Source organism: Diadema setosum, chromosome 1, assembly GCF_964275005.1.
Source record: "Diadema setosum chromosome 1, eeDiaSeto1, whole genome shotgun sequence".
In the NCBI taxonomy this organism is placed as follows: domain Eukaryota; kingdom Metazoa; phylum Echinodermata; class Echinoidea; order Diadematoida; family Diadematidae; genus Diadema; species Diadema setosum.
Window position 1 is genome coordinate 32,267,136 of NC_092685.1, and position 15,150 is coordinate 32,282,285.

At 37.3% G+C, this 15,150-nt stretch overlaps 2 protein-coding genes across 2 annotated transcripts in view; one reads left to right on the forward strand and one right to left on the reverse strand.

The window, feature by feature from the left end:
- LOC140229822 (placenta-specific gene 8 protein-like) overlaps positions 1-15,150 on the reverse strand; it is a 187,711-nt gene that overhangs the window by 64,559 nt on the left and 108,002 nt on the right. The gene's annotated exons all lie outside the window — the stretch shown is intronic.
- LOC140235467 (RAC-gamma serine/threonine-protein kinase-like) overlaps positions 10,363-15,150 on the forward strand; it is a 105,172-nt gene continuing 100,384 nt past the window's right edge. The window contains exon 1 of the mRNA XM_072315497.1: positions 10,363-10,516. The gene's annotated coding sequence lies outside the window, so the exon portion shown is untranslated. The remainder of the gene's footprint in view (positions 10,517-15,150) is intronic.

Below are 15,150 nucleotides of genomic sequence, written 5' to 3' on the forward strand. Positions count from 1 at the left end.
ATACATAAGAAATTAACAAAACAATAAAAAACAAAAGAAATTAATTTCAATTGAGCTATTTTTTTACACGAAAATTGTTTGATGTGTCTTGAGGAATTCTAACACAAAAATTTAGCAATTCTCCAGTCTTTTTAATGGAGTTATAGGTGAAAATATGATTTCAAACCCAAATTTGCATAATTAATTTATTAAAAATAGAAAGGCAATGTTTTTCTATTGTATGATGATGTAATCTTGTAGTTGACATCCAGCTCTATCTTCAGGCAAAATTTCGCGGTGATCGCGCGATCGGCGGCCGAGATCTGAAGGGGGGGTCAAATTGACCCCCCTCAGTAAAAACTTGGTCTCAAAATAGCCCAGTTAGAATAGGGTTAAACCAGTGCTCTTGGCTCGACACAGTGAGATTCTTTGACACACTTGCATTCAGTATCAAAGATCTTGTCATATCTTTTTATGAAAATAAAGAGGAAAGAATATTGTACAGTACACATGTACATGTATTCGCCAATGTGTGGTCATTTTTGCAAAGACATCTCGATGAAAACATATGACACATAGGACTATCTGCTGCATACTTTCGCTGTCTCTGTAACTTTATCATTGACTGGTATACATAATATGTCAATGTTTGTAGTAATGATATAAGCCACTAGAAAGAAAATAAAAGCACAGCAAACATATGAATCAATCTAAAATCAACGTTGAAGTAACACCGACAAAAATCTCAGCAGGATTGTCAGAATGGAAATTCTTCGTGCATTTCATTTCCCACGAGTACGAATTTCACTGTTTGTGAACACATTATTTTTCACAATAAATTTTCCAGCAATAGAAATAAGTACTTTACACAAGGAGACTCTAGTGAAATGAAAAGTGATACTTGAAATGATCAGTAAAAAAACCACCATAAGTTGTAATCCTTAATAGCAAATCAAGAGATCAGTAATGCAATCAACATCTTGAATTTGCATTTGCAAATTAATGCTATGGATCTTTTTACTATCACTTGCATATCAGCACAATCCTGTCACAGTTTGTCATTATGTGTATACACATGTGTAACACAGTCATTTGAGACTATATGACTATATGACTATATATATATATATATATATATATATATATATATATATATATATATATATATACCCCTCAAAAAAAGTCTGGAAATCTAAGTCTGATCAATCATTTCTCATTTTTCCTTAGAATAATTCATTTGTGCTTAGTGCCACACAAAGATTGTTTAATTCTCTTTAAAATTATACCATACTTGTTATGATTATCGTATACATGGAGGTGCAGTGCTTACAAATATGAGGTAAAGTCAGAATTTAAAAGCTGCAAAATGACCCAATTTTTGACGTCCCTGATGGAGTTTCCTCGTTATGAGTGAGTTTCCCATTGTTTCTTTGGTGTTTATTTACTGTAACATTGACACGGCATTTTTATAGAGTGAAACGTGTATGCGTTCAACCAAACAGATAAACAAACACACACGTACACACACACACAAGCACACACAAACACAAAACGATCATGACTCAAACCATTTTATCTCACAGAACCTCGCCACATTAACCACAACAAAGACATAAAGAAGTGAAATGGCATGGTCTTGATTTTATTGGAGTTTCATTTTTTTTTTGTCCTTACTTTATGTTTACTTTGTCTTTATAATTGTCAATAAACATGATCGGGGCTCAGTATCTGGTGGACGACCCGAGTGTTTGCACTACCGCCTGCCACCGTGTCATCATGCTGTTGATTAGCTTCGTGATTCGCTGCTGAGGAATGGCGTTCCACTCGTCAACCAGTATTTGACGGGGTCCTGCCAGTGTCGTTGCATTTGTGAACCTCTTCCCCACAGCTCGGCCAAGTTGATCCCAAAGATGTTCTATGGGGCTGCATGTAGGCCAGTCCATTCTAGTGATGCCCTCTCTCTCTCTCTTGAGAAAGTTGCGCACAAGTCTTGCTCTATGTTGTCTTCCGTTGTCATCTTTTTGAACCATCTCAGCGTCGATTTTCCCTATGGCGTGGGCTTTTTGAACAATGCTTATACGTGGCATGTTGTACGACCATAAAACTTGAAGAGCAGAGCTATCAAAATTGCCTCGCATGGCACCACTGAATACTTGCATGTGAAGTTAAGATGTCTGTTGAAATTTGCCTTCATGGCTGACCAGTTAAGAACAAAACACATAACACAAAAGAACATGTTCTCTATTTACTCTTCACGACCATTCTCATTCATAAGGACCGTTTTTGTTCATTTTGCAGCTTTTCAATGCTGTGACCTTATCAGACACTTTTGAGTACATCCCTTTACTTGAAAGCATAATCATAATGAGTAGGATATCATTTCAAAGAGAATTAAAATAATATTTCCATTGATATCAAGCATGTACTCGGTAGTATATAATGCTTACAAACTGGAGAAATTTACAACTGAAGTCAGATTTCCAAACTTTTTTTGAAGGGTTTATATATATCATATCAGAAAGCTGATGGGGTATTTAAACACAAGTCTTTACCGTAGGGAAATTGGGCAATTTTCGGCATGCGTGTATGGGTATATATATATATATATACATAGCGAGAGATAGTTCCCTTCCCAAACGTGCGCGGTGCCTCATTGTTGGTTATTTTATTATATATACTGAAAGAAATTAGACTGAGGCGGACGTTACTCTCGATCTTGAGTCTCCCTTTTACTCAGTCAAGCTTTCGGCCAGTCATCAAGGCCTGATGACTGGCTGAAAGCTTGACTGAATAAAAGGGAGACTCAAGATCGAGAGCAACGTCCACCTCAGTCTAATTTCTTTCAGTATATATATTCTGTATATATATATATATATATATATATATATATATATATATATATATATATATATATATTTATTTATATATGTGTGTGTGTGTGTGTGTGTTGCGCGCGCCTGTTTGTCGGTGGGAATGTTTCATTGTAATTAGGAAACAAAATATTTCTGGAAGTACCGACTTTTTAATGCAGCTTTTACACTTGTGGCAGGATTTGGGAAGTTTGCGAAATTTGGAAGATGGGAATCAAATAATATTCAATAATATTCACATTTTTTTTCTTCAACATTAAAATATTATATGATTTTATTTTAATTTTTTTTTTTTTCAGATCAAGAGTTACGACTCTTGTTCCAAAGCTTAGGGAATTCCAGTTTAAACTTCTTCATGGGGCACTTTACACAAAAGTTCATGTGTTGAAATTTGGGTTTGTTACGGATTGTTTTTGCTCCTTTTGCAATCAAAGCATTGATACAGTTTGTATTTGCATTTATTTAGAGATTGTATCAAAAAAAGTGCAGGAATTGTGGCAAATTATTATCCAGAAACTGAATTTAGTGGATTTGGAAAATTTTTGTTGGGAAGTTATTTACACAGCTTTGTCAGGGAATTAGTTAAATCTTAAAGAATCGAACACAATAATATTAATAATTAAATATGCTTTATATTTAGTGGGATCAGAAAGGGAGGTTGCAAATTCTTAATGACGTAACGAAATATTTTATAGGAAGTGCAAAGAAGAAAAAAAAGAGGAACAATTGGAATGCATCTGCTATAGAGGTAATGTTAGGTGATAATATAATGTGAAAGATTTCTTTTTTGCGTGAATTTTCTTTATTGTATTTGGAAGTAAGTCATTGTTGTTTTATTGTTGCGTTTTCAGTTGTTATTGTATTTATTATTGTTTGTGGGGTGTTAAAGAGGGTACAAAAATCTACATTTTCATTCAAACCATCTGTGTTATAACGTGCTGATAAAACAGTTGATATGACAGTTACGAAAACGAATTTATAAAAGGATGTATGTGTCGTTGTTGTTGTCCTCGTTTTTCACCCAGAATAGTGCAGTTTTTGAGCATTGTATGTAATTTGTATCTAGTAATGGACTCTTTAAAAAAAATAAAGTTTAAAGGTACCATTGGGAGCAGTTATTTAAAAAGAAATGTTCGAGATATCACATTATTTCCTTGCTTTTCTCCTTTCTTGACATGCTTCTGTCGAAGATCGCTGTCTCTGTTGTGCATTTTCGTTTGCTATTTTGTCTTCTGTTTGTTAGTCTTGTCCATTCAGTTTTGTCCCGTACAGCCTTTTCTTCAGTAGTTGTTTCGTTGTCCAGTCTTTTTCTATGTTTGTTTGCGTCTATGAAGGTAATTGAATTTATCTGTGAATCTAATTCTCAGTGGGCTTCCAGACTTCTTCCTCTTCTTTTTTCTTTTTTTTTTCCTTTTGTATTTATGATGCTTCAATTAATCTTCCCATTGATGTTATTTTTCCAGAGGGGCCCACATTCTACAAGCTCTGTCTTTTTAGTGGGTCTCTCCATTTTTCACACTTTAAGCAAAGTTATACATGTACTTCATTTCGATCACTTCTGTTTCTTTTTTACAACAATGTATAATTACTATAAGGTCCTCAATTGTTGTACATTCTTTTCAGTACATAATGTTCTGTTTACCTTATTCTCTGTTGTCAAAAGAAGTGTAACTTATGTTTTGTCGGAAAATGAAATAAATTTTGAATTGAATTATTTTGATGCATATGTGTAGGTCAGTTGTATCACAAAACATCCTATCATGGATAGCATACAGATTTCGTAATAAAGCCTAAAATATACGGAGATATCACTATTTTTCCCTCTGGACCATAACTGTATAAGCCATAGACGGTTTGGTCTAAAGAAACATTCTTATCATAACTATTGTTCACATTTTGTATATTTTACAATTGACTATACTGGTTCAAATTTTTACATTGGTTGTTTCTATCCCTAACTCACTTTTTACAACTATTTTGTAGCACTAAAGCTGGATTTTCATCTCTTCATCTGTTTCATCTGCAAATGGTCAATACTATGCCTTTAACATTATAAAATATTATGATTGTGAATTTTGCTGTATGATGATTATAAAAAATTATCATGATTTGAATGATATCGTAAAAAAAAAAATGTGTTTTCGTTGATTGAGTTATGTCAAATTTCATATCTGTGGATCAGTAGAGTGGCGTCAACCGACCAAATTGTTATGTATTTTCAAGAGTTAGAAGATCTTGGTATATCAATTGCGTTCCATCATTGTGATATAATATCAATATCGTGAGGTAGGGCCAATTATGATTTCGCGTCTTTCTCGGACGTCTTTACATGGGTTCTTCCAAGCACGTGTTTTGCCCGGCACGACTCAAAATCATCCCACGTGACCGACACCCACGAGACATACAGCCCATAGTTCAGCATCGAAAATAGGTCCATGAGTCATTGGGACAGCCCACGAGTCACACAGCCCATGAACTCGGCACTACCCAAATAAGGTCCATGAATCCGAGTCTGTTATCCGACAGTAGGCAAGGATGAAAATGGACTGACAACACTATATTCATTGATTGATTTACTCTATTGTCCACAGAGGAAATTTTGGTACATTGGATATTACAACAAATTTATATACATGAAATACATTCAAATGTATATGACTATAGTAATACAAACGAAGACTTTATACAAACGTGCGCTCCTTATTAGTACATGATTTTAAAGTACCATTCGGACTCAGACAGTGCCCCCTTTAAATCTCCCCCCCCCCTCCATTTAAAGGTCTCCCAAATCATCAAATTACAGAACTTTCCAACGAATTTCAAAGAATTTCGGTGGACACCTCAACACATTTTTTTGTTTCATGTTACCGACAACGATTTAAAGAATTTACTTTGAAATAATGACCAAGTCACCAACACGTGTATAGCGAGTGCGCATGAACATATTTTGTTGTCTGTTGTAAATGCTTTGCATATAAGTATTATAACATTATGATTACCCCCATCATTACCAGTGGCGAACAGCTTGTACACAGCTTTGAGAAGATGATCTCTGATCCTGTAATCACGCGGCGGCAAACACTATAGGGTGAGGCCATTTTGTTTACAGTCATCCTTAGGGCTTGGTGTGACGAATAAGTTCTGATTTTTTTTTCCAGTCTCGGAATATAATCAAACCAAAACATATTGACAAAAACATCGATTGCTGATGTATGAGTATGAATATGAGTTTTATATAGGTACACACACACACACACACACACACACACACACACACACACACACACACACACATTATTTATTGAGTGATTGGGCCCCAAAAGAGCAGCAACAGTAACATTTGATCACTGCAACTGATTGACAAATTGCCCTACATCGACGTCCATTTAGGGCAATTTGTCAATCAGTTGCAATGAAAACATCTCGACGGAAGAATTTCATGAATTTGAATTATTATCACTGCTTACACACATCCACGCAAAGAATAACTATACACAAATAGATAAATTTAAAAGTCTCGTAATGCAATATTGGTGATCGGTTGTTCTTTTGTTGTTCAGGACACGTTGTTGTTGCTGTCGCCGTCCTTGTTTTCGCTGGTGCTGTTATTGTTTGGGTGTGTCTTTTTTAGATATCAACAGTGTTAGTACAGACGAACATCATAAATGCGAGTTTTATTTCCTCGTCACTACATCATACGTTCAACGGGAGGGCGCGAAATTCACTTCTCATCGTCTCAATATACACACATGACTGACAACACTAAAATTGAGATAATCTCTTGACGGAAAGACGTCCCATAATCTCTAAATCAAAATGATTTTATTACTATTTCATGGAGCTTTTTATTTACATCTAACGATCAATTTTTGCGTCATGAAGGGGACCGTGTACATAACATCCGGGTCAGAACTGACCCGGAAAGGGTCCGTTGGGGTCACACCCCGTTCCGGGTCAGAAATGACAAGGAATGGGGTCAGATATGACCCCATTCACAGCCATGACTATAGGGTCAGGGTGACCCCATTCCGGGTCTTCATGACCAAATTCCAAGTCATTTTTGACCCGGAACAGAGTGTGACCCCAACGGACCCGGTTTCGGGTCAGTTCTGACCCGGATCTTTTTAGAGTGTACGGTCCCCTTCATGACGCAAAAATTGATCATTAATCTCTCATAAAGTAGGCCTACAAATCTGCAGCATGTCCAAGGTGGCTCTCAACAACCTAACGAAATAGCAGGTTTCATATACATCTGACATCTAGGCCCCTACGATAAAATTATTGTGAATGCATTTTGATTATACTTTTTTTTTTGGCTTTTGTGTGTGGGACATCTTTAATTTACACTTTGATTATACTTTATTCTCCTTATCATTTTACCCGTTTAATAGGTCAATGATATATACTAAACTTTCAACCGCAGAATCATAGACGGAAATTATTCATTATTTCCTTCAAACATTTTTATAACTATTGACATATAAAATCCCCATAGCATAAAACTTTTACGGTACCGGGTACTATATTATCACATTTTGCTTTCTTTGTAGTACAGTATTGTATCATCATTCCTGACTTACGGTATAGATTTCGCCATCACTTTATCTATATTACATGGGTGTTTATACCTCGGTCATCCCACGAGACCGACACCCACGAGTCACCTGTATACAGCCCACGAGTTCGACATTGAAAAAAAGGTCCATGAGTCATACAGCCCATGAGTTCAACCGTTACGCAAATACGGCCCGTGAGTTTGACACTGGGTAAAAACAGCCCACGAGAGTTCGACATTATGGGGTCGCGGTGTCGGTCACGTGGACCTTGCAGTTGCTTTAAATATAAGTGACGAACGGCTGTAATGACTCTTTGGCTGTATAACTCGTGGAATGTACGACTCGTTGGCTGTATGACTCGTGGGCTGTATGGTTCAATGGTGTCAAATTCGTGACGTTCACCTGTACCGTCCACTTGCAAGTTGAGCTGTAATGATTCCATTTAAACTGCTTTAGTAGTTAAACCATCAGTTGAAGTTCCTGCAATATTCCTCATCAAAGTCACTCAGAACTTTCCATTCTGTGAAAACTGCAAGAAGTCACACAAAATACTGACCAAAATACCAATCAAAATGTTTACAAAATCTTCCCTCTCTCATCACGTGACAGTGGCGTCACTTTCACAACATGTATATTCGCCAATTCCTCCTTGATGGGAGTCACCACGTAAAGCAAAAACTGTGACTAACAAACAAAACAAAATTTACAAGCCACAGTAATTGAAAACAAGCTTCTCCGTCCTTTATTGTGTATCATATCACATTCTTGAAGATGGAGGACGTCGATTGTGTCCCATATACATATTCATACCTGGAATGTACTTTTTTACCCATCAAAATATTAGTTGGGAGTTATAGAATGAAGTATTCAACCATTAATCGGATGGTGGTTATCGTAATTGATAATAAACTGCTGGAATCTGGACTTTGGAATTGACGCTGTTGATACGTCCTGTCTGCTCCTCAAATTTTACTTTTTTTAATTCATATTGTTGATTTGTTTAATCCCCATTTGACAATACAAGCACCCATTTATTATTATCATTATTATTATTATTATTATTATTATTATTATTATTATTATTATTATTATTATTATTATTATCATTATCATTATTGTCATTGTCATAATAGGTATTATTAGTCATTCGGCATTTCTAAAGTACAATGCGATTACACACACAAACACGCACACACAAGAAGAATATAAGTTCAAAGTGTGCAAATGTAGGCCTATCTCGTATAGTACTGTATACATGGATGACTTGGAGGATGAGACCAGTGAGTCAATAAGTTTGCTGACGATACCAAGCTCTCCAACTCAGTTGCAACAGATCAAGATAGACAACAACTACAAGAAGCCTTAGACAATCTTAAGTCTGAGTGGTCGGACACCAACATGGAAAATGACGTTCAGTGTCGACCTTTAAGTGTGTTCTGTAATGCATGTTGGTCATGACGCTACTACAATCCCCAACATGAGTAGGCCTATACCAAATTAACGGAAAACACTGGACTTTACACTACAGAAGAAAATAACTTGGGGTTTGGAAAAGACGTGACTTAAAAGTTGCGAAACAATGTGCAGAAGCAACCAAGAAAGCAAACCGAACGCTTGGCCAGAAGTCCCAAAATAATCATGCAGCTTTATACTATAGTAAGTCGCTGCATGATTAGGCCCCATCTTGACTACTAATGTGGAGACCACAAAAGGACATCAAGCTGTTAGAAGGAGTGCAGAGAAGAACTACCAAACTTACCCCTAGCATTAGACACCTCCCATATGAAGAAAGACTCCAGAAACTCCACCTCAATACACTCATGATAGACGCAGAAGAGCACACTTAACCTGCAGAATATTCAACAACATAGACAGAATCAACCCAGCAGAAGTCTTCCAACTTGCTACACATCAGAGCACAAGAAGACACCATCTCAAAATTTAGAAGCAACATTTGAGAGTCTACGTCAGGAAGTACTCGTTCAGCCAAAGGGTCATCCAAGATTGGAATAATCTTCCTCCTTCAGCAGTATATGCAACATCACTCAACAGTTTTACAACAGAGCTACGGTCATTTCTGCGTTACTAAGAGCGAATTATTATACTCCCTCACCCTTGCCAACTACATTCTACATGGTACACTACCAAGATGGATGTGCGGTGCTTCAGTAATTCAATGTAAAAAAAAAAACAATAACGAAAACAAACATACATAATTTCTCATGGTATTGGCCATCATTCGCGTCAACATTTATATCGACGCTGATGACTCATCAGTCTACACAATGTTCCCTCAAAGTCATTGATGTTAAGCTACGGTCACAAAGGTTCGTACGAATGTCACTGTTCGTACGAATTCTGGAGCTCTTACGGTCGCCTTACGAGGAGAGGGTTTCGTATGAAGATAAAAACAAACAAACAAACAAAAACTTGGACAAGACCATCGACCAGGCTACGAACTTACGAATGGTCTACGAACGCTGGTTTCGTACGGCCTTCTTAAGAAGATCTTACGAAATTGTCTAAAAATCGTTCGTACGGCGTTCATAGCAGTTCTATAAAATGGCATTTGTGACCGAGCCATAACCCATCTATAGGCCCTACCAGAAAAATAATTTAAAGAAAATTATTGTGGTAGTGCTGATGTCAGAAGTAAACTGTGTACATTTTTTATACTCCTGTCGAAGTTAGAAGGCATGATAAAGTGATACCTAGAATAAGAACGTCGGAAATGATGTACCTATTTCTTTTTCGAAAATGAGTTGGTTAAGTACTGTGTTTTTGACGTGACAAGAATTAAACCTCAATTACCTTGTACTTCAAATGGTGTTGGTTACTATTTCCATGACTTTGCAACAGTGAGCAATAGCGGGCTCACTCAATGCAGATCAAAGGGCTGCGATGTGTCACGTGGATTCAATCGACTGACGTCACACCGTACCTTTACAAATCAACAAGGAAGAAGGAAGAAAATCTGAAGTTAGAGCAACCTGAGCGACCAACAGCACTAATCAAAATTGTTTTTTTTTTATATTATATGGACTCTCATGCGCACCTCCAACGGTGTTCCTATTTTTGCCTGTGAGAGCGAAATTTCTTCAAATCTATTTGGTAAGTGTCTGAATAATTGTTGATCTGTGGGATGATTTTGTTGGGTAGGGGCAGGCCAGCCCGATCCAGCCGTACATGCACACACGATTTTCTATCGCAGGCCATCATCCCATGTCCCATCCCCCATAGCCAAAGTAGCGGGCGCGGGTAGAGCCGCCCAGTGCAGTACGTGGTGAAAATCTAGGGGCTCACGTATTTGCTTCATCTATCTATTAATTATTGTAACGTTAGTACATTGACTGGTAATTAAAACGGGCTTTGATATCAGTGTGCCCTGTGCTGTTAGACTATTCCTGTGTATCTGCAAAACACTAAGTCACCCCAAGTGCAAGATTTATGTCTGGACATGTAAGCCAAGGCTAGAGAAGAGATTACGTTTATAGTCTGCATACTGTAGTGTAGTATTGCTCTGCATGCTGGCAATGCAGATTTTACGTGGGGTCGAGTGTAGAGATATCCAGTATATACGATCGAGTGTGTGATATGTGTGTGTGTGTGTGTATGTATGTTTATGCGTAATATATGGCATGCCATGGTGAAAATGCTTATTGTAGTTCTTCCTGCATGATCTTGTTCCAATAGTACACTGAACTGAGTGTATTGCAGTGTAAATATTGATGCAAGCTAGTGCAAGCAAACAAGTTGATGCAAAATTTGTCAAAAACCCCACAAAGTGAACATACAATTTGTTATATTGCAATCACAGAAGCTCAGTCATAAAAATGGTACAAGTGTCACAAACGTATTTAATATTGTCATTGACATTGACAAAAAAACAACAACAACAAATTGCAGTAACAGCACATATCTTGATAACACTATGAAGGGCTAAACTCCAACTACCAATGGCTCTTCTCTAAATACAGACATAGTCTAAAGTGATGTACTGGTATGTAGAAATTTGCAATTAAAGTGAGCATATACAATGTAGGCATGGCAGCTTGCAGACTAACATACATCAGTGGTAAGGATATTGATCTGGTTCCTATAGCTGTATCTGGTCCATTAGGTACCGGTAATACGCTCTTATTTTGACAGTGTACTTTATGCAAAAAACAACAACAACAACAAAAAACCTTTCTTTGTAACTCTAGATGCTACACTTTCTGCATATATTGGAATATCAGAGGACCCCCACCCCCTTTTTTTTATTTGGAAAAAGGAAAGCCTGGGGGTCCCGTCTAGCTATTTTGAATGTGGGCGGTCGTCACATCCTAGTTGCGTAACACTGTGTGAAACAGGTGTGCATCCTCTGTGCTTTACTTCCTGTGAAAGGAAAATATAGAGCTCTGACTGATCACAGCCTATAATGAGGCCAATGTGCTGGATGCAATAACCTACATGATGAACAACAAAAGTAGTGTTTGTTACTGAAATATGACTGTAGTTATATAATTGCCATAGTATTGCTGGGTAGAGTAAAATATTACATTTTGACATAATTATGGATATCAAGTTGACTTGACAAAATGAAATATGTTGTCAAGTAGATTGGTACTTCATGGCTTTCCATATAGACCTGTTTGGTTTGGATGCTGTTTTTGAAATTATGTTAATTTATTTTAGTCATAACTGGGGGGCCTCAGTATACCTAACAATAGTTGATTTCACTTTGGCATAGTTAGCAATGCACCTGCCTCATTGCATACCCCATTGAATCATCCCCCCATTATGGCCGACCTAAGTTACAGTGTTTTCAAACCAAATACACATGTAAGTCTATAATGAGCACATTCATCAGTAGCTGTCTAAATAATTCAAGAAGTCAAGACAAGTACTAGAAATAGTACAGAATGTAAACTCATATAACATTTTATTGTACAATATTTTATTTCATGAAACACGTATGTGTACTGCTGCTGATCAATGAGGTCACTGTTGTGAAACAAACATTGCAAATACAATATAGACGAGTCCTGTCCTGGTTGTGAAGCATACATGTGGAGATTTTGTTGGACTATAGAAATTCTCCAGCAGCTGTCACAGAGCACCTTTTCAGCACGAATATTCTGCCCCTTGCAGTGCTGGAATATGCAACCTTGAAGTACAGTTTGACATGTATGGGCTACCAGGTACTCTTGCCATTGGTTGGATTTTAGCAGAAGACCTGCTCTTTCCAATGCAAGATGTACTGTACAACATCGATGTGCAGTATTTTGCCGTTCCATTTTCAAATATGAAGTGAATTGATGAAAATCATGACATTTCATATGACCTGTCATAACTCCCCCATGTCAGGAAGGATTTTTATGCAAGAAGTACTTTAATATGGATTCATAATTTTCTGATGAATATGATGGCACACATACACTACATATTGCTGTAATGCAAGGGGCCTACATGAGCAGTATGTTTGGTTGTCTGAAGTTTGCTGAAGTATTGTTTGTTTGTTTTACTTACTGTAAAACAAGGAATGTTTGCGTGCATTTTAATTTTGTGAATTTCACGAGAGCTGAGATTCAGGAAATTAAAATGCAAGTCCTTGTCTACACCATACACATTGAATGTTAGAGGCAACTCACGAAAATTTCGTGCCGCAAAAAATATTGTGCTTTACAGTATACTGTGCTCCAAGCACTGCTTTGAAGGAGGGATTTTAAAGACTGAGCAAGCTGTCAGAATGCAACAGGGGTCAAGATAGGCTTCATGATTTTGTGGTGGTCAGCAAAGATCTTGCATATACCATATACAGTATATAGGCCTAGTGCTTGTGGTCATAAAAGAGAAGCTGTAACTCGAGGTCATGCCTCCTTTGTTTTAATGATTGTTCACGATAGGAAAATGCTAATTGGTTGGTGCTGAAGCTGAACAGTGATGAACGAGGCCACTGTGGGTGATTTTTGGTTTTTTCAGACAAGGAGAATGGCAATAGGAAGTGGCATCAGCAAGTTCGCATGACCTGTCGCGGTTTGTGCTTCAGCAGAACCACGTACATCACAAACCCCTTCACTAATGCTGCTGTGAAGTGATTATGATTCATTTCATTGCTTGTCATGTGCTCTCTCTGCATTTTATGGTCTTTCTTCAAGCCTGCCGCACACTATACAATCGGACCGGTCGTACGACCTTAAGACTGGAAGTGTGACGTAACAGTCTTGCCAGTTTCCAGTTGTACGACCAGGTCTCAGTGCCAGTCGTAGAGATTTGACATGTTGAATTTCTACGACCGGTCGTGGGCTTTCAGCCATTCACAATACAGTAAAATGCAAGCGCACGCAGTGTGCACTGCGTGCTTAATACTCATTGGTAAGATGTACTGAAGACAGAACAGTCGTAAGCCTACTCGTGAGGTCAGGTTGTACAGTGTGCGTTGGCAGGTCGTATGACTGGGTATTATGGTCTTAAGGTCATATAGTGTGTGATGGGCTGAAAGCAGACACACATATATCGTCGCTGGGGCGACAAGACCTCGTATCTCAAAAATGTCAAATGTTCAGGAGAGCCAAAAAACATGGCGGCCAAAGCACTATACTGAATGGGATAGCCGTTCCTTTGACATGCCGTGGTGGCTTCATTTTTGGGGTAAGACAGCTGGGATTTGGACAGGACATCACTTAGCCGATTATTTAACCACTAATGCAAAAAAGTCATTTTCACCAAAATTTGAGATACAAGGTCTTGTCACCCCAGTGCAATGTCAATGTCAAGGGCCTCTGGTAAGAGATATGTGCAGTATTTATGTGTTTGCATAATTTGTATGTGTCACATGGATCTGAAAAATTATATGATAAATCTGATGATATGGTAAAGTTGATAATATGGCTTGTGATTGTGAATTGAGTCAGAACTTGCATAAATATAGACAGATCTAAATCATAAGATGACTAAACCTCATTAAGTGCAACCATTTCATGAGTCTTGAACTCAGAAACCAAATCTAATGTTATTGAAGAAAGTTAGTCATGAGGATTTATGTGTGTGTGTGTGTGTATGTTTACAAATGTGTGTTTTGAAGTTCGATGCATGACAGTGTATCAGCACCTAATGATACATAATGTAGGTAACAGCCTTGCATGGCAATTCAAATGTTCATGAAGGTATACAAAGTGAAACTGTAGTGTAAGCTTTTCAGAGGCTGTGTTTTATGTGCCACATGGAATCATAATGGAATATAATTTAGAATACTGTAATATGTCATAAGAAATTGCATTTTCCCCTCTGTTTTCAACAAACTATCCTTCAGAGCCCAAAGGACAGGCATGCACACAAGTGTCATGCAATACAGATATAATGCTAATCTCTGATGATGAACATTGACACATGATCTGAATTTTTTTTCTCTCTATTTTTTTTTTTATATTGAAGAATTGCATTCTTGCAAAAGTGGCCATTTTTCCTTATGTTTATCCCTAACTTGAATTACTATAGTACTGTCTGAAATTAGCATTTATTTCTTAATATGATTAATTTCCTAGTGCTAAAGATAGCTGCATGGCTTGGGATCCTGATTTCATTCAGGATTATATCAGTAAGAAGTACCATGAGCAATGAGGAAGTGTAATGTGCCATTTATTGATTATTCTTTTGAAATATTTTGGGTAGGCCTGCTCTGAACTCTAGCATGAGTTTAATGTCAAAGTTAGAGGCTGCCTTCTGTATCTGTTCCATTCCCTGTAATGAAAAAGAAAGAAAGA